This window comes from Sapajus apella, unplaced genomic scaffold (assembly GCF_009761245.1).
Source record: "Sapajus apella isolate SASKATOON/1434 unplaced genomic scaffold, GSC_monkey_1.0 scaffold27, whole genome shotgun sequence".
NCBI classification, from domain to species: domain Eukaryota; kingdom Metazoa; phylum Chordata; class Mammalia; order Primates; family Cebidae; genus Sapajus; species Sapajus apella.
The window spans coordinates 5,541,895-5,567,833 of record NW_022436967.1 but is presented as its reverse complement, the minus strand read 5'-3'; positions in this window follow the sequence as shown (position 1 = coordinate 5,567,833).

Here is a 25,939-nt window from a genome sequence, read left to right as displayed (position 1 = left end):
CTGTAAATTACTTTGGGCAGTATGGCCATTTTCACGATATTGATTCTTGCTAACCATGAACATGGAATGCTTCTCCATCTGTTTGTGTCCTCTCTTATTTCGTTGAGCAGTGGCTTGTAGTTCTCCTTGAAGAGGTCCTTTACGTTCCTTGTTAGTTGTATTCCTAGGTATTTTATTCTCTTTGTGGCAATTGTGAAAGGAAGTTTGTTCTTGATTTGGCTCTCTTTAAGTCTGTTATTGGTGTATAGGAATGCATGTGATTTTTGCACATTGATTTTGTATCCTGAGACTTTGCTGAACTTGCTTATCAGTTTCAGGAGGTTTGGGGCTGAGACGATGGGGTCTTCTAGATATACAATCATGTCGTCTGCAAATAGAGACAATTTGACTTCCTCCTTTCCTATTTGAATGCCCTTTATTTCTTTTTCTTGCCTGATTGCTCTGGCTAGAACTTCTAATACTATATTGAATAGCAGTGGTGACAGCGGGCATCCGTGCCTGGTGCCACTTTTCAAGGGAAATGCTTCCAGTTTTTGCCCATTCAGTATGATATTGGCTGTTGGTTTGTCATAAATAGCTTTTATTATTTTGAGATATGTTCCATTGATACCTAGCTTATTGAGTGTTTTTAGCATAAAGGGCTGTTGAATTTTGTCAAAGGCCTTCTCTGCATCAATTGAGATAATCATGTGGTTTTTGTCTTTGGTTCTGTTTATGTGGTGAATTGCGTTTATAGACTTGCGTATGTTGAACCAGCCTTGCATCCCCGGGATGAAGCCTACTTGATCATGGTGGATAAGCTTTTTGATGTGCTGTTGCAATCGGCTTGTCAGTATTTTTATTGAAGATTTTTGCATCTATGTTCATCATGGATATTGGCCTGAAGTTTTCTTTTCTTGTTGAGTCTCTGCCGGGTTTTGGAATCAGGATAATGTTAGTGTCATAAAATGATTTGGGAAGAATTCCCTCTTTTTGTATTGTTTGGAATAGTTTCAGAAGAAATGGTACCAGCTCCTCTTTGTATGTCTGGTAGAATTCAGCTGTGAATCCATCTGGACCTGGGCTTTTTTTGGGTGGTAAGCTCTTAATTGCTGCCTCAACTTCAGACCTTGTTATGGGTCTGTTCAGGGTTTCGGCTTCTTCCTGGTTTAGGCTTGGCAGCAGGCAAGTGTCTAGGAATTTATCCATTTCTTCCAGGTTTATTAGTTTGTGTGCATAGAGTTGTTTGTAATAATCTCTGATGATGGTTTGAATTTCTGTGGAATCTGTGGTGATATCCCCTTTATCGTTTTTTATTGCATCAATTTGGTTATTCTCTCTTTTCTTTTTTATTAATCTGGCTAGTGGTCTGTCTATTTTGTTGATCTTTTCAAAAAACCAGCTCCTGGATTTATTGATTTTTTGAAGGGTTTTTTGTGTCTCTATCTCCTTCAGTTCTGCTCTGATCTTAGCTATTTCTTGTCTTCTGCTAGACTTTGAGTTTTTTTGATCTTGCTCCTCTAGCTCTTTCAGTTTTGATGATAGGGTGTCAATTTTTGATCTCTCCTTGCTTCTCATGTGGGCACTTATTGCTATATATTTTCCTCTAGAGACTGCTTTAAATGTGTCCCAGAGATTCTGGTATGTTTTGTCTTCATTCTCGTTGGTTTCGAAGAACATCTTTATTTCTGCCTTCATTTCATTGTTTATCCAGTCAACATTCAAGAGCAAGTTGTTCAGTTTCCATGAAGCTGTGCGGTTCTGAGTTAGTTTTTGAATTCTGAGTTCTAACTTGATTGCACTGTGGTCTGAGAGACTGTTTGTTAGGATTTCCGTTCTTTTGCATTTGCTGAGGAGTGATTTACTCCCAATTATGTGGTCAATTTTAGAGTAGGTGTGATGTGGTGCTGAGAAGAATGTATATTCTGTGGATTTGGGGTGGAGAGTTCTGTAAATATCTATTAGGTTTGCTTGGTCCAGGTCTGAGTTCAAGTCCTGGATATCCTTGTTAATTTTCTGTCTGGTTGATCTGTCTAATGTTGACAATGGGGTGTTAAAGTCTCCCACTATTATTGTGTGGGAGTCTAAGTCTCTTTGTAAGTCATTAAGAACTTGCCTTATGTATCTGGGTGCTCCTGTATTGGGTGCATATATATTTAGGATCGTTAGCTCTTCTTGTTGCATTGATCCTTTTACCATTATGTAATGTCCCTCTTTGTCTCTTATGATCTTTGTTGCTTTAAAGTCTAATTTATCAGAGATGAGAATTGCAACTCCTGCTTTTTTTTGCTCTCCATTTGCTTGGTAAATCTTCCTCCATCCCTTTATTTTGAGCCTTTGTGTATCCTTGCATGTGAGATGGGTTTCCTGGATACAGCACAACGATGAGTTTTGGCTTTTTATCCAATTTGCCAGTCTGTGTCTTTTGATTGGGGCATTTAGTCCATTTACATTTAGGGTTAATATTGTTATGTGTGAATTTGATACTGCCATTTTGGTGCTAGCTGGCTGTTTTGCCCTTTAGTTGAGCTGGTACTTGTTGTTCCTTTATATGTGTAGAGCCTCTTTCAGGAGCTCTTGTAGAGCTGGCCCGGTAGTGACGAAGTTCCTGAGTACTTGCATGTTCCCAAAGGATTTTATATTTCCTTCACTTATGAAGCTTAGTTTGGCTGGATAGGAGATTCTGGGTTGAAAGTTCTTTTCTTTAAGGATGTTGAATATTGGCCCCCATTCTCTTCTGGCTTGTAGGGTTTCTGCTGAGAGATCTGCTGTGAGTCTGATGGGCTTCCCTTTATGAGTAACCCGACCTTTCTCTCTGGCTGCCCTTAGTATTTTCTCCTTCATTTCGACCCTGGTGAATCTGACGATTATGTGCCTTGGGGTTGCTCTTCTTGACGAATATCTTTGTGGTGTTCTCTGTATTTCCTGGACTTGAATGTTTGCCTGCCTTGCTAGGTTGGGGAAGTTTTCCTGGATAATATCCTGAAGAGTATTTTCCAGCTTGGATTCATTCTCTTCGCCGCATTCGGGTATGCCTATCAAACATAGATTAGGTCTTTTCACATAGTCCCACATTTCTTGGAGACTTTGTTCATTCCTTTTTACCCTTTTTTCTCCATTCTTGCCTTCCCGTTTTATTTCATTGAGTTGATCTTCGACCTCTGATATCCTTTCTTCTGCTTGGTCCATTCGGCTGTTGATACTTTTGCATGCTTCACGAAGTTCTCGTGTTGCGTTTTTCAGTTCCATCAATTCACTTATATTCCTTTCTATTTTGTCCATTCTTGTTAGCATTTCATCAAATCTTTTTTCAAGGTTCTTAGTTTCTTGGCATTTGGTTAGAACATGTTCTTTAAGTTTACAGAAGTTTCTTACTACCCACCTTCTGAAGTCTGATTCTGTCATTTCATCACACTCGTTCTCCATCCAACTTTGTTCCCTTGCTGGTGAGGAGTTGTGATCCCTTTTAGGAGGAGAGGTGTTCTGGTTTCGGGTGTTTTCATCCTTTTTTCACTGGTTTCTTCCCATCTTAAGGATTTATCCACCTGTCGACTTTGTGGTTGTTGGCTTTCAGATTGGGTCTCAAATCTTTCAGATTGATGGTTTGTTTGTTGATGATGAGGTTATTTCTGTTTCTTGGTTTCCTTCTGACAGTCTGGCCCCTCTGCTGTAGGTCTGCTGAGGTTCACTCCAGGCCCTGCTTGCCTGGGGTTCACCTGCAGCAGCTGCTGAACAGCAAGGGTTGTTACCAGTTTTCTTCTTCTGCTATCTTTGTCCCAGAAGGATACCCGCCTAGTGTCAATCTGATCTCTCTTTTATGAGGTGTCTTTTTGGATATATAGGGGTCAGGGAGCTGCTTGAGGAGACGGTTTCTTCTTTATAGGAGCTCAAACGGTGAGCTGCGAGCTCTGTTGTTGTTCATTCAGAGCTGCTGGGCAGGTACTTTTAGGTCTGCTGTAGCAGTACTCATACACTGCTTTTTGTTCCCAGGTGCTCTGTCCCAGGGATTTAGGGCTTTATTTATGAGTTTCCGTTATGCTGCCACCTTCTTTTTTTTTTTTTTTCTCCTTCAGACCTTCCCAGCCCAGCAAGGAGGCAGCCTAGTCACTGTCGGTCTATAGCAGCTTTGCTGAGCTGCTGTGGGCTCCGCCCCGCTGCCGAGTGAACTTCCCTGCAGTCCTGTTTATATGGGTGTAGTTAGAACTGCTTTGGGGATGGTGGCCCGACTCTGTTGGGGCGGAGTCTCTGCTGTGGTGGGTTGCCTTGGCAACAGCGGGCTGCCTCAGCAATGGCGTGTTGCCTTGGCAACGGTGGGCTGCCTCGGTAATGGCGGACGCCCCTCCCCCACAGAGCTGGACCGTCCCGGGTTCAGCTGCGCTTGCTGTGAAACTCTCAATCCAGAGTTTCTGATTGCTGTTCTTTTGTGGGGGTGGGGCCAGCCGAGCCTGATCGCCTGGCTCCCTGCCTCAGAGCCTTTTTTAAGTTGGTGTTCCAGTCGCCTGTTGAAGAGGCGCCGGGGTCTGTTTGTTTTCCCCTGCGGCCACTCACTGCGCTGGCTTAAACAGCGGCACTGAGGTTTGTGGCGCTTTTTTTTGTTTTTTCCCCTGGAATCTACTGTCCTGGTTCTCTGCTCAGTCCCCTTTTTGAGCCGGCGTACGAGCGACTTCCCGTGGCTCCAATCGCCAGGCTAAAGGGCCCCCGGACCGGCGTATTTTGTACGGAGAAGCGCGGCTCTGGGGTGCCGACAAAGCAGCCGCGCGGGGCAAAGCGGCAGCGCTGGCCGGCACAGCCGCGCTGGCTGAAACAGTCGCGCTGGCGACCGTGGAGCACCTCTGCCTGGGAATTTCCTAGTCTGTGGGCAATAAAAACGCGGCGTCCACTCACCCTCTGCGCTTTCACTGGGAGCTGCGATCCTGAGCTGTTCCTAAACGGCCATCTTGGATCCGGTCAGTTGCAAATAGATTTTCTTGTTCATTTTTATCTCTAAGGATTAGTACAAAATCAAAGTGCATTTTGTTTGTCTGTCTTCCGGTGTTATTTCTACATTTAAAAAAGACATTCAAGCACTTTTTTTTTAATTGTACTTTAGGTTCTGGGGTACATGTGAAGATCATGCAGGGTTGTTGCATAGCTATTTACATGGCAAGGTGGTTTGCTGCCGCCATCACCCCGTCGCCTATATTTAGCATTTCTCCCTATGTTATCCATCTCCAACCTCCCCACCTGTCCCTCCTGTAGCCCCACAACAGACCCCAGTGTGGGATGGTCCCCTCCCTGTGTCCATGTGTTCTTATTGTTCAACGCCTGCCAGTGAGGGAGAACATGCAGCATTTGATTTTCTGTTCTTGTGTCAGTTTGCTGAGAATGATGGTTTCCAGATTCATCCATGTCCCTACAAAGGACATGAACTCATCATTTTTCATGGCTGCATAGTATTCTATGGTATATATGTGCAACATTTTCCTTGTCCAGTCTATCATCAATGGGCATTTGGGTTGGTTCCAGGTCTTTGCTATTGTAAACAGTGCTGCAATGAACATATATGTGCATGTGTCTTTATAATAGAACAATTTATAATCTTTTGGATATATGCCCAATAATGGGATTGCTGGGTCAAATGGAATTTCTATTTCTAGATTCTTGAGGAATCACCACACTGTCTTCCACAATGGTTGAATTAATTTACAATCCCACCAACAGTGTAAAAGTGTTCCTATTTCTCCACATCCTCTCCAGCATGTTGTCTCCAGATTTTTTGATTATTGTCATTCTAACTGGTGTGAGATGGTATCTCAATGTAGTTTTGATTTGCATTTCTCTAATGATCAGTGATGATGAGCATTTTTTCATGTTTGTTGGCCTCATATATCTTCTTTTGAAAAGTGTCTGTTCGTATCCTTCACCCACTTTTGAATGGGTTTTTTTTTTTCTTGTAAATTTGTTTTAGTTGTTTGTAGATTCTGGATATTAGCCCTTTGTCGAATGGGTAAATTAACTCCAGATGGATTAAAGACTTAAACATAGGACCTAACACCATGAAAACCCCAGAAAAAAGCCTAGGCAAAGCCATTCAGGACATAGGCATAGGCATAGGCAAGGACTTCATGACTAAAACAGCAAAAACATTGGCAGCAAAAGCCAAAATAGACAAATGGGATTGAATTAAACTCCAGAGCTTCTGTACATCAAAAGAAACAATCATTAGAATGAACCAGTAACCAACAGAAGGGGAAAAAAATTTTGCATTCAAGCACTTTTTATGGATTTATTCACTCATGTTTGATGTATGAACTATATTAATACTGGATTTAATAAAAGATTAAATAATAATTAACAAGGCCACAGTAAAGTGATGTTAGATAAACTTCTTGAAAAACAATGAAAATATACATTGCAGGTTAGATTATTGTGAAGCAAATATTCTGATATTTATTTTAATTATTCATTTCAAAATAATTACAATATATATAGCTACAAAGATGGATTTTCTTAGCTGTCCCTTGGTTATCTTCTTTATTTATGTGACTCTGGTTGCTCTGCCATTATGTGAACTTTACACAATCTAGATTGGAATGGTTAGTTTCTTCTATTGCATTTTAAGAAATAATGTGCAGAAAATTTTCAGTAGCTTTACCTACTATTGTATCTAGATGTCTATTTTAACTACTAAATCTTCATCAATCCCATATACTTTGCTCTAGATAAGTATTTTTCCTGCAAAAACAATGTTGTGTAATGGGAAAGACCATAGGCTCTGGAGCTAAGTGTCCGATTTTAATACTGGGCTGCTTCTTTTACTAGCTATGGGACCTTGAGAAGTTTTTCAAATTTTCTATAACACAGTTACCTCATCAATATAGGAGAGATAGTAATAAGACTTATCTCATAAGTTTCTTTGAAGCTTAAATGAGTTATTCAATGTGAAACGCAAGAGTAACTGGCATATGTTAGTCTATGTAAGTGCTATTTATCTGTATTATTGTAACCACTAGGACTGATGTTACTATTACTGCCATACATATCAGTGCCATTCTTGATCTTACATGATATATTATGCAAAATGTCAGCTTCATAGTATCCTTTAAATTATTTTGCTCTGTCTGTTGAATGAACTGTAATATGTATCATAGTCCCTGGATCAATAAAATGTCATGGTAGGGATGCATAGTGTGATGGTAAATTTGATGCATCAACTTGACTGGACTAAGGAATGTCCAGAGAGTTGGTAAATATTATTTCTGTGTTTGTCTCAGGTTTTTTCCAGAATAGATTAGCATTTGAATTGGTAGACTGAGTAAAGAAATTCACCCAGACCAACATGGGTGGGCATCTCCAATTTGTTGAGGGACTTAATAGAGCAAAAATTAAGAGGGAGGGCAAATTTTCTCTCTCTGCTGGAGCTGAGACATCCATCAATTTTCTTCCCTTAACATCGGTGCTCCTGGTTCTCAGTCCTTTGGACTCAAACTGGGACTTACAAACTGGGACTCCCATGGTCTGCATAGCTTCAGACTTGCCCTGGAGCTATACCTTCAGCTTTTCTCTTTTTTGAGCTTGCAAATAGCAGATTATGAGATTCCTAAGCTTCCATAATCACATGAACCAATCCCCCATAATAAACTCTTTTGATATGTCTATAGCAACATATCAACATATGTGTATATTTTTTACCACATGATTTTTAATATATACGTAATATATATCCTATTTGTTCTAAGCCTCTGATTGCATGGCTGAAATTTATAAATTAGCCAGCACTGAATAAAAAAACATTAGTACCGTATTTCTATATTCATGTAAAACTTACTTTTATTGACCAGTTGTTCAATATTTAGGTATTGTATGCCATGCTCATGTGTATCATGCAAAAAGCTATTAGTAACAGTAGATGAAAAAATAAACTTTTATGATGGTTATACTTAGCAAAAAGCAAGGAGATGACTGTATGTGGGGATACACACTGTCTTGCTAGATGGAAATCAGAAAACAGACCAAAAGCCTATGTTAAAAGAAAAATCAATCTTATGAATAAATACCTGATTTTGAATTGACAGAAACTACCTTGAGTATTTAAGATCTGTGGATTTTGGAGCCCAGGCAACTTAGAGATCCGGTCTCTGAAAAAAAAAAAGAGAGAAAGAAAGAAAAATAAAGAAAGGGAAAGAGAGGGAAAGAGAAGGAAAGAAAGAAAGAGAGAAAGAGAAAAGAGAAAGAAAGAAAGAAGAAAGAAAAGAAAGGAAAGGAAAGGAAGGAAAGAAGGAAGGAAGGAAGGAAGAAAGAAAGAGAAAGAGAAAGAAAGAAAGAAAAGAAAGAAAGAGAAAGGAAAAGAGAAAGAAAGAAAGAAATAGAAGGAGGGAAGGAAGAAAAGAAGGAAAGAAGGAAGGAAGGAAAGGACAGGAAAGGAAAGGGTGGGGTGGGGCAGGGCAGGGCGGGGAGGGAAGGGAAGGGAAGGGAAGGGAAAGAAAAGAAAGGAAAAGAAAAAAGAAAGAGTTGATGCAGTGGTGCACTGTTATCTGAGCTACTCAGGAAGCTGAAGTAGGAGGATCATTTGAGCCTGGTTGAGTCTGCAGTGGACCATGATCCTGCCACTGCACTCCAGCCTGGGCAACATAGTTAGACCCTGTTTCAAAACACAAAATAAAAAGAAGTATGAATTTTGGAAAAGAAAGCAAAATACATGGGAAGAAAGGTAGAGTTTTTTAATTATATCATTTTATTAGCTGTTTTAAAGAGACATAGGTCCTGTGAGAAGTTTTTCACACATACATAGCGTCACAGAATGAGACTTTTATTTCCAATGTATAACTTGAGATGTGGGAAAGATATAGATTTTCTTAGGAGTGGAATAAATCATAATGAAAAGGGGAGCTACATCTTCTTTCCTGTAGGATTCCTGATTTGACCAAGGATAATTTAACAAGAATACAAACGGAGAGAGAGAAAAAAAATGACCAAGACTATCTGAAATGAAATTCCATGGAAAGAATAGGATTTAGTGCAGATTCATGAGAGAAAATAACATAAGGGACTTGCAATGTGCAATAACTGATAATAACCTCTTCATCCTCTCCTTATGCTATACCCATAAGCCAAGTGCCATTTCTTTGCCATTTCCTATTCTGACTGCTTTCATTACTAGAACGATTCTCTTCACCTTTCACCTGCCAAGGTCATGATTGTCCTTTCAAAATCAAATTAGGTGTGTGTGTGTGTGTGTGTGTGTGTGTGTGTGTGTGTGTGTGTGTGGTTTTTTTCAGGTAGCAAAATGTTTTGCTCACATTTAGGCTGCTTTGGGTGTCTTTTCAGTGTCTTAGAATATTCTAATTATTCCTCTACCAATTCACTGACTCTAATAGCAGAATCACTTTTATATGTTTTTTTTTTTTCCTCACTATATTATCAGGGGCCTTTTTTTTTTTTAATTCTATTGCTGTGCCTTGGACCTGTCACTCAAATAGTTGACACTCAATTATTGAATGGATAACAAACAAGAGAAAAAACTGGCAGCATTACTTTCTGATCTTGGACAATTATCAGAGTGTAGAATATATGGTTAAAGAGTATAAAAATTTGTGCTTACACACAATAAATATAAGCTTAATGATATCCCTGAGGCTTTATTGTGGTGTACTCAAAGCTGTGATATAAAAATAAGAGTATTTTTTGAACTACTAATACACATTTTTGAAAAAAATATGCTTTGTAAATAGAAAACTGGCTTTATTTTTCTTGGAGTTCTTTAGAGTTTGGAGAAGATTTTGGAAATCACACAAATAAAAATAAAGGACAGGGAGATATGATCACAGCAGCGTTCTCTAGATGTTTATTTAAAGCCATTTAAAAATGAGGGTAATGTTTCTCAAGATATTTGTAACCTTTTATTGTAGGAGGGGAGATCAAGAGTAATTGCCCATGAATTTATAAACAGTGATGTATCTAAATTGGGAGAAGAAAAGCAAGAGACCAGAAATACATTAACTACAAAATAAGAATTTTTAAAAAATTAATTATGGTGAGTTGTAAAATAACAAGTATTTTGAGATCCAAGGAAAGATGCACCATCCCTTGCTGCCATTTTAATCATGATTTAAATAATTTAGCTATGAGTAACTTCTGCAAAAACTGTTTTGAGGCTTGAGAGTAGTACGGTATTTTTGTCAAAACTGTATGTGAAGAAATTAACATGTATATTTATAATCAAATAATATATTTCAGGAAAAAAGATGCCCCAACTTTTTTCTATAATTACATTTCAGTAATTAAAAATAATGAACAAACTCTAGCACATTTCCATTTCATTTCATTTTTATTATGGTTTTTATATAATGGTTCATTTCAAAAGAAATGGTTTCTTTTAAAATACGCAATGGAAGTAAAATCCATAGTATAGCAAACATTCTAGAATAGATAGGAAGAATACATTTATAGCTGTTATAAATGGCAATTCTTTATTGCTTTTGTTTTTTAATGGCATTTAATTATTTACTTTTGGATGTTTGGACATATCTCACAAAAAGGAGAAAAAGTAAAGCAAATACTGAAGCAAATACTTAGAATCTCAAATATCTTCAACCTCTTACCTACGCTCAAACACCTTTGCCCACAAATTTTGAAAGGAAATATATGCACAAAATTCAAACCTACCAAAGGAACACTTTATTGATGCCTTGAGTTGCTCAGTCAAACCCTGATGTCAAATTCTGTTCAGTTCGAGTGGACCACAAGAGGCTCCTTTGTCTAAATCAGGCAGAATTAAGCAGCATAGGTAAAAATTCCCTCTCCAAACATCTACTCCAAGCTCAAATACATATAGAAAACCCATTGTCTCAGTCCCAAATCTCCTTAAGCTGATAGGCAACTTTAACAAAGTCCCAGCATACAAAATCAATGTGCAAAAATCACAAGCATTCCTATACACTAATAATAGACAAACCAAAAGCCAAATAATGAGTGAACTACTCCCATTTACATTGGTACAAAGACAATATAATACTTAGGAATACAACTTACAAAGGATGCGAATAACCTCTTCAAGGAGAACTACAAACCACTGCTCAAGGAAATGAGAGAACACAAGCAAATGGAAAAACATTCCATGCTCATGGATAGGAAGAAGGGTCAATATCTCGAAAATGACCACACTGCCCAAAGTAATTTATAGATTCAATGCTATCCCCATCAAGCTACTATTGACTTTCTTCACAGAATTAGAAAAAAAACTACTTTAAATTTCATATGGAACAAAAAAAGAGCCTGTATGGCCAAGACAATCCTAAGCAAAAAGAACAAAGCTGGAGGCATCAGGCTACCTGTTATCAAACTATACTGCAAGGCTACCATAAGCAAAACAGCATGGCACTAGTACCAAAACTGATATATAGACCAATGGAACAGAACAGGGGCTGAAGAAATAATGCCACACATCTAGAATTGTAGGCTTTAACTAGTGGAAACAAAAGAATGCCAAGGAAATCCCAGTACTCTGTAAGAATAAGAGAATAGAAGCCAAATTGATGGAACAAGAGAGTATTTGCCTAATGACTCCAGGTAGCAGTTTGAAGCTGTGACATGGGTGATATAGGTATGAATTTAAGAATTTAGGCCTAGCCTGGTGTGGGTGCTTATGCCTGTGATCCAAACACTTTGGGAGGTGAAGCAGGAAGAACACTTGATCTCAGGAGTTTGAGACCAGCCTGGGCAACATAGCAAAACTCAGTCTACACAAAAATATAAAAATTACCCTGGTGTGGTTTTGGGTCCCTGTACTCCCAGCCACTCAGGAGGCTGAGGTGGGAGGATCTCTTGAACCTGGGATGCAGAGGTTGCAGGGAGCCAAGATTGTGCCACTGCACTGCAGCCTCAGTAACAGAGCAAGACTCTGTCTCAATAAATAAGTAAATAAATAAAATAGGCTTGGCCGTTAGAGTCATTGGGTTTAAATATACATGATCTAACATTGTTCAAATTATATAACCTTCTTAGACTTCGTTACTTCACTTATAAAATAGTGAAATCAAAATAGCCACCACACAGGGTTTACATGAGGATGTCTTAAGATGATGAGAGTAATATGCATACACATCTGCCTGCCACCTAATAGATGCTCAGTCACTACTGAACATTATTACTTTAGCTGCTGTCTCTCATATTTTGTGGAAATCAAAGTAAGAGAAATAAGGATATGGCCTGTGTTCTCCTCAGAAGATTGAGTTACCGTTCATTTTAGCCTCTCTAGATTCATGAAAGGAAGAAAACAAATAACATAATGTGGGCTCAGAAGGATGTTGGTGAGCTAGATCATTCATTCATTTATATATCAAATCTTTATTGCCTCCTGTGTTTAGGTATTGGAATTCAGTCTGGTAAATAGAACAGAAATCCCTGCCTTTGGGGAGATTAGATTCTAATGGAGTCCTAATAAAGTAGATAAGTAAAATATAATGTGTTCCAAGATGACGGAAATAAATAAAATGAGAGGAAATATATGTCAAGCAGAATATACCATGTTCAACAATGTAGCTAGGAAAGTCTTCACTGAAAGAAGACATTGGAAGAAGCTGGGGAGGGTTGTGAGGCATGTGAGATGTCAGATCACAGAGAGTCTAATGGGCTTTCAGAAGGATTTTGGCTTCAAACTTAATATAATGTGGAGAATTAGTGGGATAATGACAGGATAGGCATATTCCAATTCATGTTTTGAAAGGATCATCCGAGTCACTTTGTGGAAAATAGATTGGGTTAAGGGTACAATAGGAAGACATGGTGGACGCACAATGGCAGCAATCTAGTGAGAGATATCATTAGCTAGAATCAGGGTGGTAGCAGCATAAACATCATAAATAAGTGGGAGAATGAGAAATATGTACATTAGAGATATATCAGGTAGGATTCCTGAGCCACTAAAGAGTTAGAAAGAGTATCTTTCAGGATAAGTATGCCATTCATCAAATTGGGAAAATGTGTGGGACGAGCAGGATGGATGTGTGGGATAGGTGATGATTAGGGTGAGGATAGGAAATAAAGAGACTTTTCCCTGGGAGAGAAGATACTTTTATACACTTTTCATTTACAAGTTGTATAAACTTCAGAAGTAATGGTCAGTTTTTCTTTTTCATTTGAACCACAGAGATGAAATTTTCACTCCAAAGTTTTAATACAGCTTCTTAAAAGGAAAAGCAGAACTCTATAAATTGAAAATTCAAGAAAACAATCATCCGCCTAGTACTTTAGTCTCATCACTTAATTCATCTAGTCATTTACCAAAAATGTTGGAGTGCCTCCTTTGTTCTGGAGAGCATGAAAATGATTTACAAATAGTGATAAAGAAAACTAGTATGGCCCCTACACTTACTGGGATTTATATAGCTCGTTGGTTTTTTTTTTTTGTTGTTTTTATTTTGTTTTGTTTTGTTTTGTGTGTGTGTGTGTGTGTCTATACATCATTAAAATGATTCTAGATCAGAAATTTCGCCATCTTACTGTGTTAAGATACATTAATATGTCAGCAGGTGAAATGTTTAGCAATAGTCACTATTATAAGTGATTAGCTATGTGGACACGTACAATGGGGAGTCTTAAAAATAGATTTCAAAAGTATTGTGAAAATGATTTTTCATAGAAAGTGAGGAACATAATATTATATTTACAAGTCTGCATTACAGTATCTGTAGTTAATCTCAAGATTTATGAAATCACTTCAAAGTTTCAATCACCAAATAGTAACTTAGGACCATCTAAAGATGAGCTAACAACATAAAGGATATTCACGAGATAGCAATAATTGTTTTAAAAAAGTACTTTATTGAACTATAACGACGAAAAAACCTCAATTCAGGAAGCGGTGCTGTTTTTCAGTTTTCTTCTTAAAAGTTATAAGTTCAATGGGGTTATAAACATATTTACTAATCAAAGTTTTTAAAATAATGACATAGTAGTTGAAACAACATTAAAACAAAACAATCTAGAAATATAAGAAATAATCTATTAGTATTTTTATATATACTATTGCACATATTTTATTTCCATATTTTTTGGTAGACATCTTAAAAAGAATTTCTATTTTCAGAGTAGCTAATATCAATAATAGTACTAAAAAACTCTTGATTTATCCAGACACATATATATTTGCATGTAAGTGTATGGGTATACCATATAAATTATCAGGAAAAAAAGAAAATTTAGAAGTTTTAAAAAATGTAAACATTATTTAATGTTAAAATTTTTGACACATTCACTGAGTATGGTTGTGTTCATGTATACCTTTTCTCCACATTCTTTGTCAAATCATTTGGGAAATTCAAAAATTCTTAATAATCAGTATTTTTAAAAGATTATATTAAGCTAATCACAGGTATATATATTTTGTTCATGTCTACCTAGAAAGGTTGCAGTTGAATTATCATGGGCTATTGCATGATTTATACACTCTTCCTTTTTCATGTTCACTTACTATAGGACTAAATTAATAAATAAAGCTCGTTTGTGTAGTAGAAAAATTTATTTGGCTGTCCTGCCTAAGAATCACCCTTTCTCCTTGAATACTTAGTACCTTACCCACCTTATGCTGTAGTAATAATAAATCACCCTACAATATTGAAGCTTAAATACTAAATGCTTATTACCTTGGCCTTTCTTACACTAGCCCTTGAGCATTTGAAAGGAAGCAGGTAAACTTGACCCAACATTTGAAGTGGGATATAGTAGTGTAAAATCCAAGTGATCAAGGAAAATTGATACTGTGGCAACCATGCAGCAACATCCAATTGACAGCAGCTCCGTGGCAGTAATGACAGTAATATATATCATGAAATATATATAAAATGCTTTATATATTATTATTTGTTATTATATATGTAACAGTAAAGTATATGAAACACTTTACAGTATATAAGTTTTTCATTTTCTTGGGAGACAGATTTTCCAGATATAAAGACAACAATATCTCTATCCCACATGCTCTTCTGGAATGTGACTTAGACCTTCATTGAAGAAGGCTCCTGGCTTGGCTGCCACCAATAGAATGGGGCAGAGGCCATACTGTGGTATTTCTGAGGCTAGACCAGAAAAGGCAATGTTGCTTCTGCTTTATCCAATCAAATGCTCATTCTTGAAGGCTTCAGCCACTATGGAAGCAATCCAACTCTTCTGAGATCACCAAGCTATGAGGGAGCCCAAATTATCTCAGATGGAGAGACCACATGAGAATCTCTATATGAAGAGACTTCAGATTACAGAGAAAGAGAGGCTTGGCTGATTGCTCCAGTCTCCTGCATGTCAAAATCCAGCCATCTTCTGAGTATAACTGCATATGAGACACTGAGCCAGATGGCTGAGTTGTGTCTGCATTTGTGACCCGCAGAAGCAGTGAAATAGATAAAAATATTGTCATATTTTAAGCCATTTTGTTATGGGGTATTTTGCTCTTCAGCAATAGATGATAAACTGAAATGGCTTTGGAATAAGCGAAAAACAATTTCAAATATTTGCTTAACTGAAAATAGGGAATAAATTACCTCCCACATACTGCCACATTCCTGTTTTAAAAATTATCTAGTTTGAGAGGAATTACATGTGAGGAGTCCTTGATTTGAGCTTCCTTCTTACCCCTCTCTGAGGTTTATGCTGCAAACACTAAAATAGGTATAGTTCTAACCTCCAGTTAAATCTTCTGAGTTAAATTTGTCTCAGTTGGGTATTCCTATTCCTTAATAAATCCCTGATGTTGAACCTTAGATAATTCTCATGGAAGGGGAAGTATTTTTCTTTCACTTGCTGGGATCGCCAGTTATTCTCTCTCTTTTCCTTTAGTTGTTCTTTGCTTATCTAATAATTACCCATCTCTCTGGGGTCTCTTTTATCTACTATTCCTCTGATTGCGACCCTTTCTATGACACACTGAGTGTTATGAGCATGTTACATTTCATAAAGTTCACTTATAGTGTTTTGGCAAAGGAACTTTCTCATCTGCATGCTTTCTACTGCAAACACAGTTTCCCTTTGCCTAATGAGTAAACAGATTTCTTAAAATTAAGAAAACAGGGTTATGCCTTCGGATAAAATAGAGCTATTATCTCTTGTAGAACCACATGTGTTTGTTTATCCTCAAGTCATCTCCCTAATGTCCCATGAGCCTTTTTTACTGTTGTCTTTACATGTCATCTGGAAAAGGAAGCACATTTTCTTTTACATATAACTTCTTTCACTTCTATTGTCTTTTTGCTACTCTCTTGCAAAATTGTCCTCGCATCTGTGTGCTACCCATCTTAAAATTGTCAAAAGGGCTTTCTTCCACTTTGAATGCTCTACAGTAGTTCATTCAAAATACAGAACGCTTTATCTTTACACTAATCCTATGTTTTTCATTATTAAAAATAATTTTGGTTTGATATCTTCATTCTTTTCAATAGACGCAGATGAGCCAGAAACTGGAACTGACTTTTTGAAATAATCTTGAGCTAATAGAGAAATCTATGCTACAATATGCAGGGACTCTTTATAATATGACAAATTTACTGTGATATACATGGGTAGACAGTAAGGAAGATGCAGAAAATGTGAAGAATAACAGGATCAGTCTCCATGCGAGCCTGTACAGGGAAACATAACAGAGAGAGTCTTTGGCTGCGAATTTCAAAGAATGTGTACTGCCACTATAGAATGTAACCTAGAGCATGTCAGGAGGTCATTGAGAACATAATAGCCAAATACTAAACTGAATCTATTCTGCCTTCTCAACTCTGCAGCTCCACAGCTACCAAGCAGGTCTTTACAAAACACTAGTAAAATATTCAGATCAAAAGCATCTCCGATGGAACCCATCACCCAGGGAAACAGAAGCTGCTGCGTGTATGGAGTTAGCAAATAGTGCAGAGAACCTCTCATAGAGCTAAATGTCATTTGAAGCCCAGTGAGAACAAAGTTCATTGTTCACATTAGGCTTAGAAATATATTACTAGTGGTCTCCACTAAAGTGCAAAAGAGAATACAGCTGTTCTTCTTCATCCTAAGTTCAGTATTATTTTTATCTGCTATACTCTGTGTGTTATGCCAAAATTTTCAAATACTTTTCCTATCTCTATGAAATCTTTCAATTGGGTTTTCTTCTTGCTTTATAGCATGTATGTGTGTGTGTACATATATATATATATGTACACACACAATATATATATATGTATATGAGTATATAATATGATTATAAATCATCTGTAATGTTCATAAATTTGCTATGGATTAATATTTTTATGAACAAGACACGTATGATTTATAATTTTACCCAATGATTGAGAATTCTGAGGACAAAATAAAAAAGTTACAATCATTTTTATGACAATATTGAGCTCATATTTAGGATGTTAAAATATCATTTTAGGAAGCACTAGAATAATCCAAATGTTTTTCCATCATATCCTTCTTGGAAATGAAGCAAAAGTTTACTTTTGATAAAACTTATGTATGTTAAAAGCTGGAAGTTTCTGTATTTATAAAAGCTTTCACATAACACACAGAATTTTGATAAATAATGGAAATAGGATTTTCTTTTAAAATTAATAATTTTTAAAATAAATTGTTACAATGGGGTTTGAAACATAATTGACTTAAATAATGACATACCAGAGAAGTGAACAAGAAAAATGTTTTTATTATTTGTATTACATTCATAACAAATGACATTGATAAGAGCGTAACAAAAATGAGGTGTAAATTGGAGGCATATTCATGGCAGTTCTAAGTGCCTTGAAAAGTTGATCTGAATTGCTTGCTTCAAAGAGAAAATAGACTCTTTAATGATCACTTCTCTGACAACTAACAGTAACATCATTTTTAGCTATGACTGCTAAAATTAGATACCTTCCTCTTGGAAATATACATTCCCAGACAGCAGCACAGGATGACAGCCTTCACCTCATGATAAGAGGGAGAGTAATAATTCATCTTTAAATGAGCAATTTCTGTGATGAAGGAAAAAAATGTTACTTAACAAGGATTTGATGGGAGAATAATGAAAAATAGTGCCATGCTAATTGTTTAGCAATATTTAGTGAAATGTTTGCTTTGATTTTAAATAGAGTGGTACAATTTTCAAGATACCTATTTATTATTAGGACTGTTCATACCAGGAAAAGAAAATTTTATTGGTGATAAAGGGCTTTAAAAAGTTAAAAAATCATGCTTACTTGAATCAACTATACAATAAAATGTACTTGTTAGAAAGTGCAAACAAAAGCCTTTTAAGCTGCTGCCCTAAGGCTGTTAGCTGTTGATAACTAAACTGGCAGGCCGATGCCACCATCATTTCCCTAGCAGTGCAAAACTAAGCTAGGGGACCTTGTCAGGCCATCCATCACAGCTTGTCACCTGAAGACATACATAAAAATTCAGCATTTCCCCAGATTTATCAGAAAGCTGGTATATCTATTTACAGACCCCATGGCAAAATTATTCCTTAAATTCAGGCTTTTAAAATGTATACATTACTGCTATGCAGACATAGAGCCAACATTTATTTTGCAAACTTAAAATGTACCCAAGAAAATTAGGCCCAAACTAAGAGAAATAGCTACAGAAAGAATATTAACTTTAAAGCCTTTAATTTTGTTAATCATAGTAATTTGACAGATCAATGTGTTAATGGAAAAGAATTGCATCTATTATGGTTATGTAGAGTCACCAGAGTATTTCAGGAAGTGAGAAAATATCCTTCCTGTTCTTTTGAAATATTTTTTTAAAACATACTGTAAGCAGAAGTATGGGCTAGAGAATTACTCTAGAGTAGGAGTCTGCATTTTCTTTTTGTCTCAATAGGAACAGATAGTAAATATTTTAGGCTTTGAAGGCTGCACACGTTCTCTGTTACAAATTCTTTTTTGGTTTTACTTCACAACTCCTAAATATATAAAAAAATATTTTTATCCATCAGTGATACAAAAGGAACTGGAAACAACTGGCCAGATTTGAATCATGGAACATAATTAGCAGATTCCTACTTGAGAAAATAAATCTTTATATATTTATTAAAATGGCACAATTTTATAATTTAAATTGCGGCATTTTTGCAATGACTATTTTCAAAGAAATAAATAATTCTATTAAAAAAGGTTGTGTTTCATGATATGAGAAAAGTATTGTTATACATAACTGCTGACATGCAAGTGCACTTTAAAGTGTTAGCATTTCTGGCTATGCATAACACATTTTGAAGAGGAGATATTAATGCAAGTTGGATGGCATGCCAGATGTATATTGTCACTTAAAATGTTACAGTGGGTAGTCTTGAGACAAATAGAATTAAAGTGAACTCGATGCCAAAAGCAGCTGTTTGAAATAGATCTGGCAGCACTTCAGAGGTGTATTATCTTGGTGGGAGACTACCAGTCATCTGTTTTAACATGTGTCAATTTTACTGACAACATAAAAGCAACAAAATAAACTCTGAATTTTTAATTCTTTTTGAATCTCTGTGTGTGTGTGTTTCTTACAGCTTTCTGAAAGGTAAAGAAAGATCAGTCTTAGATATTTCAGTGAGTGAGAAAAAGCACTGTTAAAGAAAAAAATAACTCCATGAGTTCCACAGGTAGCAAAAACTAGCACAATTATTGTGAGATAGTGTGGATTACACAAGCATTTGATAACATTTCCTGAAATTAGCTGGACTATATGCTACTTATTAATGTAATTACAATTATTGAAAATCTGTCAATTTTTGAAAAGTTACCACCTTCAAACAAAGCACAGTTGTTAATCTTCTGTTGCAAATGCCTGTTTTTCTTTTTTAATTTTCAATTGCTATTGCTATTTTTTGAATCAAGAGGAATAAAGATATTTTTTAAATTTTTAAAATTTAAGTGCTTACATGTCATTGACATTTTGAGCCACGTTTGTACCAATTTTTACATGTTCATAAGTTATTTCATTAATATCATAATTCATTAATACATAGTTACTGTGCACCAGGCAATGAGTAGAAATGAGGTAGTGGAAAATAAATACAGCTAAGTAAGCACTGCATTTTAGAGGTGGCAACAGGCAAGATGCGGTATAGCTTTATTTGTTGGGCGTAGATACATCCTGGATGCCTTAAGTAAACTGATGAATTAACACTTAACTTTCATGTCATAAGCTAAGGCTCAGGAAATTTAAACAGTAATTTTAGTACCTAATGTCAAACAAATAGCCAATAAGCAGCAATCAGAATTTGAAGATAGGCTTACCCTGAAGCCAAAGTCCTATTTTCTGTTTGCATTGGTTGGTTCATTTTTTCCCAATATATTCTATAGCCATTTTTTCCACAGAAGCTAAATAAATCACTAAAAGTCTTAAGGCAAGCACACTTTTTATTATATAAGGCCTACTAAGATTATTCGTGGGTTGTATTCTTGTGACTAAACATACCTTCTTCACCAGGATATTTTATTATTTATAACTCCTGTCAGTTTGTCATCCCTTGCCTTATTCCATAACTCTGGGTTTCATTTAACTTGTGTGCTAATTTGATGATTCTCATTTGTATACAGACTGAAATTATTAACAGCTAGATCTTTTAGATTATTCCCATATTTTTTTTTTCTTCGTGGTACATAATCCTCTGTTTCCAAATCTGCCACTTTCTGCTTTCAGCCAGTTTCTCTTGCTTCCTCCTATACAGTTAAAACTTTTTTTTTCCAATGTAGATCGTTCAAAGTGCTAGTAAGTAAATGACAAAAAGTGGGAAGTTACTGAAGGAAAAAATTACTTTATATCTTACAGAAAGCCTCAGTGTGCACCCAGCAAAAGGAGGCTCAGGAGGGGATCTGTGACCTTGGTCATCTTTCTTTGTGTCTGGATTTCTCTATGAGATAGTAGACTGCTGCTCCCTACACTGCTGGCAGAGAGGGAGGCCAGGGCTTGCTGAGTATGGAAAAGACTTTGTGATCTGTCACACAGCAGGTGGCTCTCTCCACTTGACCCTTGGGTTTCCAGATGAACAGTTCTACCTTATGTTTTCATTATAGTTAAGAAGCAAGGGTGTGTTCCGCATGCTTAAACCAAGAGTATTTTCTTTCTATAATGAGGCAGATGATGAGTCTGGCAAAAGTTATTCATACGTTTTTTATTTAATATTACAGGCAACTAAAAACATATCTAAAATCTGCTTATTAAACAGCTGCCAAAACGTTGCTAGCCAGGCACAGCAGTACACACTTGTCCCAGCAACTCAGGAAGGTGAGGCAGGAGGATTGTTTGAGCCCAGGAATTTGAGTCCAGCCTAGGCAACGTAGCAAGACCCCCAGCTCTGAAAAATAAATAAGTAAATAAAAAAATGTTGCATCAGGGAATTTTAAAAGGAACAACCTTTTATCAGTAACTTCTGTTAACATATTTTTGATTATTTAAGAGCAAAACACTTAGGATGATCAATAAACTCCTAACATTTTCCTGGACACAAGAGTTTGAAGAATGCTTGAAACTCCCCATTCAGGCAAGGCAATTGTTTAGGAGTGCTATGATGTTTATATTTAAGTAGAACAGCTCACACTGAATGAGGTTTTAGTGATATCACAGTAATTTCATTTACATGGCTTCACAATGGAAACTCCTGTATTAATAGGCTGAGTATGTAAAAATGTGTTGACTATTTCAGAGTAGAGATTTGACTAATGCCTCAATGCTAGTAAGCATTATACAGCTGGGAACACACCACACATCTGATTCTTGGGGCACCTTTTATTACACATGCTATCTCCCTTAGAGTAGATGGAGGGAAAAGTAGCATTGGGTGCCTTATGGGCTTCTCTGGAGAGATTCATACAGAGTTCATGTACCCTCGAAGACTGCCCTATAGTCTCAAGATGCCTGCAGTCAAAATCTCTGGAAGCTGGGGGACCATGATGACCTTCGGTGCCACTCAGTAGTGTAGATTTCACAGAGAAGCAGAGTGAGTCTCCCTTTGTACCCGAGCTCTCAGCAGGCTGTGATTGAGTGTGGCTGGAAGGAGTTGGCTGGCACATCAGCCTCATTGGACAAAAAAAAAAAAAAAAAAAAAAAAAAGACAAGAAAAAAAAAACCCGAGCCCCAATGCTATCTTAGGGTTATTTCATTTTATTATTTATATTGCTGGCAATACTGTTTGCTGGACCATTAGAATATGTTTCCTATCTCACAGAAGTGTTACTATGATATAAAGTTATGTTTTACCTAAAGATCTATCAATATCTACTGCTGGAGAAGTACTTATAATCTTCCTTCTTGGTCTTTTATGGATTCCATTCTTGTAGTACCAAAATAGACTTTAAGATAATAAATCTTCTTATAACCTGTCACAAATTTCCTAGGTTTACACCTAAGCAAGATTTTATTCTAGATCCAGGAACAATGTTCACCATCTCCTCACTCTAACCCCCAATTAGATTAGAAATTCATTTGCAACATTCTTCTACTTGTATTTCATCATCTCACTTTTTGGTTTATTATAAAAGTCTTCTTTTCTTACCAAGGCTTAAGCTCCTACATTGACTTTTTTTTTAGTAAAAGAGGAAAATATTCTGGCCCTTCCTTATGGTAGCATTTCTAACATTACTGTGACAAAACAGGTGCTCTGGTCCTTGAATACAAAATCAACCCAACAGAACTTCTCACTTGTTCTCCATGACTGATTCTTTTTAAAATCACCACACAAAGTTTAACAAAGACCATAGCAGAACATAGAGTGGGACAGGTATTATAACACCACCTGAATAAGATTGCAGAAATGGGAAAGGAGGAAATAAAGATGGAAGAAAAGAGGGAAAGAAGGAAAAAGATAAATTAATTCAAAGAAAAATTGGACAGGACTTTACTGATGAGTGGAAACACACACAGACATACACTTACAGAGAAGAAGGGAAGAGACATACTGATGGTGGTTAACACTGTTAAGTAGGAAGGGACTCTTTTAAATGCAGCATGATCAATTTCAGCTCAGCAATATGCCCTCACTGGGCACATCTCCACTGTGAGATGTTATTCCCAAAGGCTTTACTCTCGTTATTCCTCCCTGGAAGGATAGCTTCACAAAATGGTTCAATTTTAACAGGCTCAGTAATTATCCCTGACTTCTTTTAAGAGGTTTTATGGGAATTATTCCCACTAAAATTTTATACTGTCCAACAGAATTTAAGGAGGTCAAACCACTTTTCTTGAGGGCCTATAAATGCCATAATTTATGTATTTTTCCTACAGATTGCCTTATAAATTGGGATCATACTTGAGGCAGATCTAAATATTTTACTGCCTGTTGTGTGAAGTATACCAAATTCCCCTCTGATTCCAATTAATGAACCAGACTCCTTTCGCAAAACATTGTTTGTAGACTTTTGTAAGGGTCTAGAATTATCCAACCATTAATTTATTTATTTGCTTATTAATTTTTCCTTTCAAAAACATTTATGAGCAATTTCTCAGTGCCAGGCATCATTCTAGGTTCTAGGTTCTAAGGACATAGTGACAAGAAAAAAATCTCTGTCCTAATAGAACTAAAATTCTAGCAAAACTAAAATGCAATTTTAAGTGGAGATGAACTATCTTTATAATGAACCAGGATATGGGGTTGGAAACAGAGGGAGAGGAATACAATTCTAAACAAAGATGTCATGAAAATTTTCTGGAGAGGGGACACTTGAGGGAGGAAGTAAATTAGACATACTTGACAACAGAAGAAGAGCATTCCAAGAAAAGAGAACAGGAAGTACAAAAATTACTCAGTGGGGGAAGGGTTTGGCATAGTTGAGGACTAACTAAAACGTATGTGTGACTAGATCTGGGTGAATGAGGGGGTGAGTGGTGAAAGTTTAGGAAAGGAAGGTTTATTTAGGCATCCTTTTGAGCTTTGTGTATATATAGGTTTCAGTCTAAGCATGCTGAAAACTACTAAAAAAAAACTGGGGCAAGTAGCAGTGACATAATATTTATGTTTGAAAGTTAGGAAAACCTGCAAATTGAATATTTATGTTAATGTTTTTTATAGAATGGTATACTATCAGGCTCTGGGAAGCTGTGTTAGTACAGGGAATTGTGTAACATATTGAGATGTTACATTCAACTAGGTAAGAGAAAACAACGTTTTGAGTTGGGGAGATGAAGAAAGTGTGAGATGGTAAAAAGTAGCCAGATTGAGAAATTGCTAATAAATTTTATGCAGAGTATGAGGGAAAAAGAAGAGTCAATGACATATGTTCCCTGAGTGACAGAGTTGCTTGTGGCAATATTACTGAGAAGGTAAACATTGGGTGTTGGTGAAGATAGTTTGTGGGGAGGAATTAGGTTTTTTGTTTGTTTGTTTTGAATGTATTAATATTGAGATATTTATCAGTTAACAAAGTATTTTTGGTTGTTGAAATGGGCAGTTGAATGGGCAGTTGCATATTAGAATTAAGACTATAGTGACAGGCCAGGCACGGTAGCTCATGCTTATAATCTCAGCACTTTAGGAGGCTGAGGCAGGCAGATCACCTGAGATCACAAGTTCAAGACCAGCCTGACCAACATGATGAAACCCCAACTCTACTAAAAAAACAAAAGTGGTTAGGAAGAATCAATATCGTGAAAATGGCCATACTGCCCAAAGTAATTTACAGATTCAATGCTATCCCCATCAAGCTACCAATGACCTTCCTCGCAGAACTGGAAAAAACCACCTTAAACTTCGTATGGAACCAAAAGAGAGACTGCATAGCCAAGTCAATTCTAAGCAAAAAGAACAAAGCGGGAGGCATCACACTACCGGAATTCAAACTATACTACAAGGCTACAGTAATCAAAACAGCACGGTACTGGTACCAAAACAGAGATAGAGACCAATGGAACAGAACAGAGGTCTCGGAGGCAACACAACATATCTACAACCATCTGATCTTTGACAAACCAGACAAAAACACGCAATGGGGAAAGGATTCCCTGTTCAATAAATGGTGTTGGGAAAGCTGGCTAGCCATGTGCAGAAAGCAGACACTGGACCGCTTCCTGACACCTTACACTAAAATTAACTCCAGATGGATTAAAGACTTAAACATAAGACCTAACACCATAAAAACCCTAGAAGAAAATCTAGGCAAAACCATTCAGGACATAGGTGTAGGCAAGGACTTCATGACCAAAACACCAAAAGCACTTACAACAAAAGCCAAAATAGACAAATGGGACCTAATCAAACTCCACAGCTTCTGCACAGCAAAAGAAACAATCATTAGAGTGAATCGGCAACCAACAGAATGGGAAAAAAATGTTTGCAGCTTACCCATCTGACAAAGGGCTGATATCCAGAATTCACAAAGAACTAAAGCAGATTTACAAGAAAAAAACTAACAAGCCCATTCAAAAGTGGGCAAAGGGTATGAACAGACACTTTACAAAAGAAGACATACATGAGGCCAACAAACATATGAAAAAATGCTCATCATCACTGGTCATCAGAGAAATGCAAATCAAAACTACATTGAGATACCATCTCACGCCAGTTAGAATGGCGATCATTAAAAAATCTGGAGACAACAGATGCTGGAGAGGATGTGGAGAAATAGGAACACTTTTGCACTGTTGGTGGGAGTGTAAATTAGTTCAACCATTGTGGAAGACAGTGTGGCGATTGATTCCTCAAGGACCTAGAAATAGAAATTCCATTTGACCCAGCAATCCCATTACTGGCTATATATCCAAAGGATTACGAATCGTTCTACTATAAGGACACGTGCACACGAATGTTCATCTCAGCACTGTTTACTATAGCAAAGACCTGGAACCAACCCAAATGCCCATCGACGATAGACTGGATAGGGAAAATGTGGCACATATATGCCATGGAATATTATGCAGCCATCAAAAACGATGAGTTTGTGTCCTTTGTAGGGACATGGATGAACCTGGAAACCATCATTCTCAGCAAACTGACAGAAGAGCAGAAGATCAAACACCGCATGTTCTCACTCATAGGCGGGTGTTGAACAATGAGAAC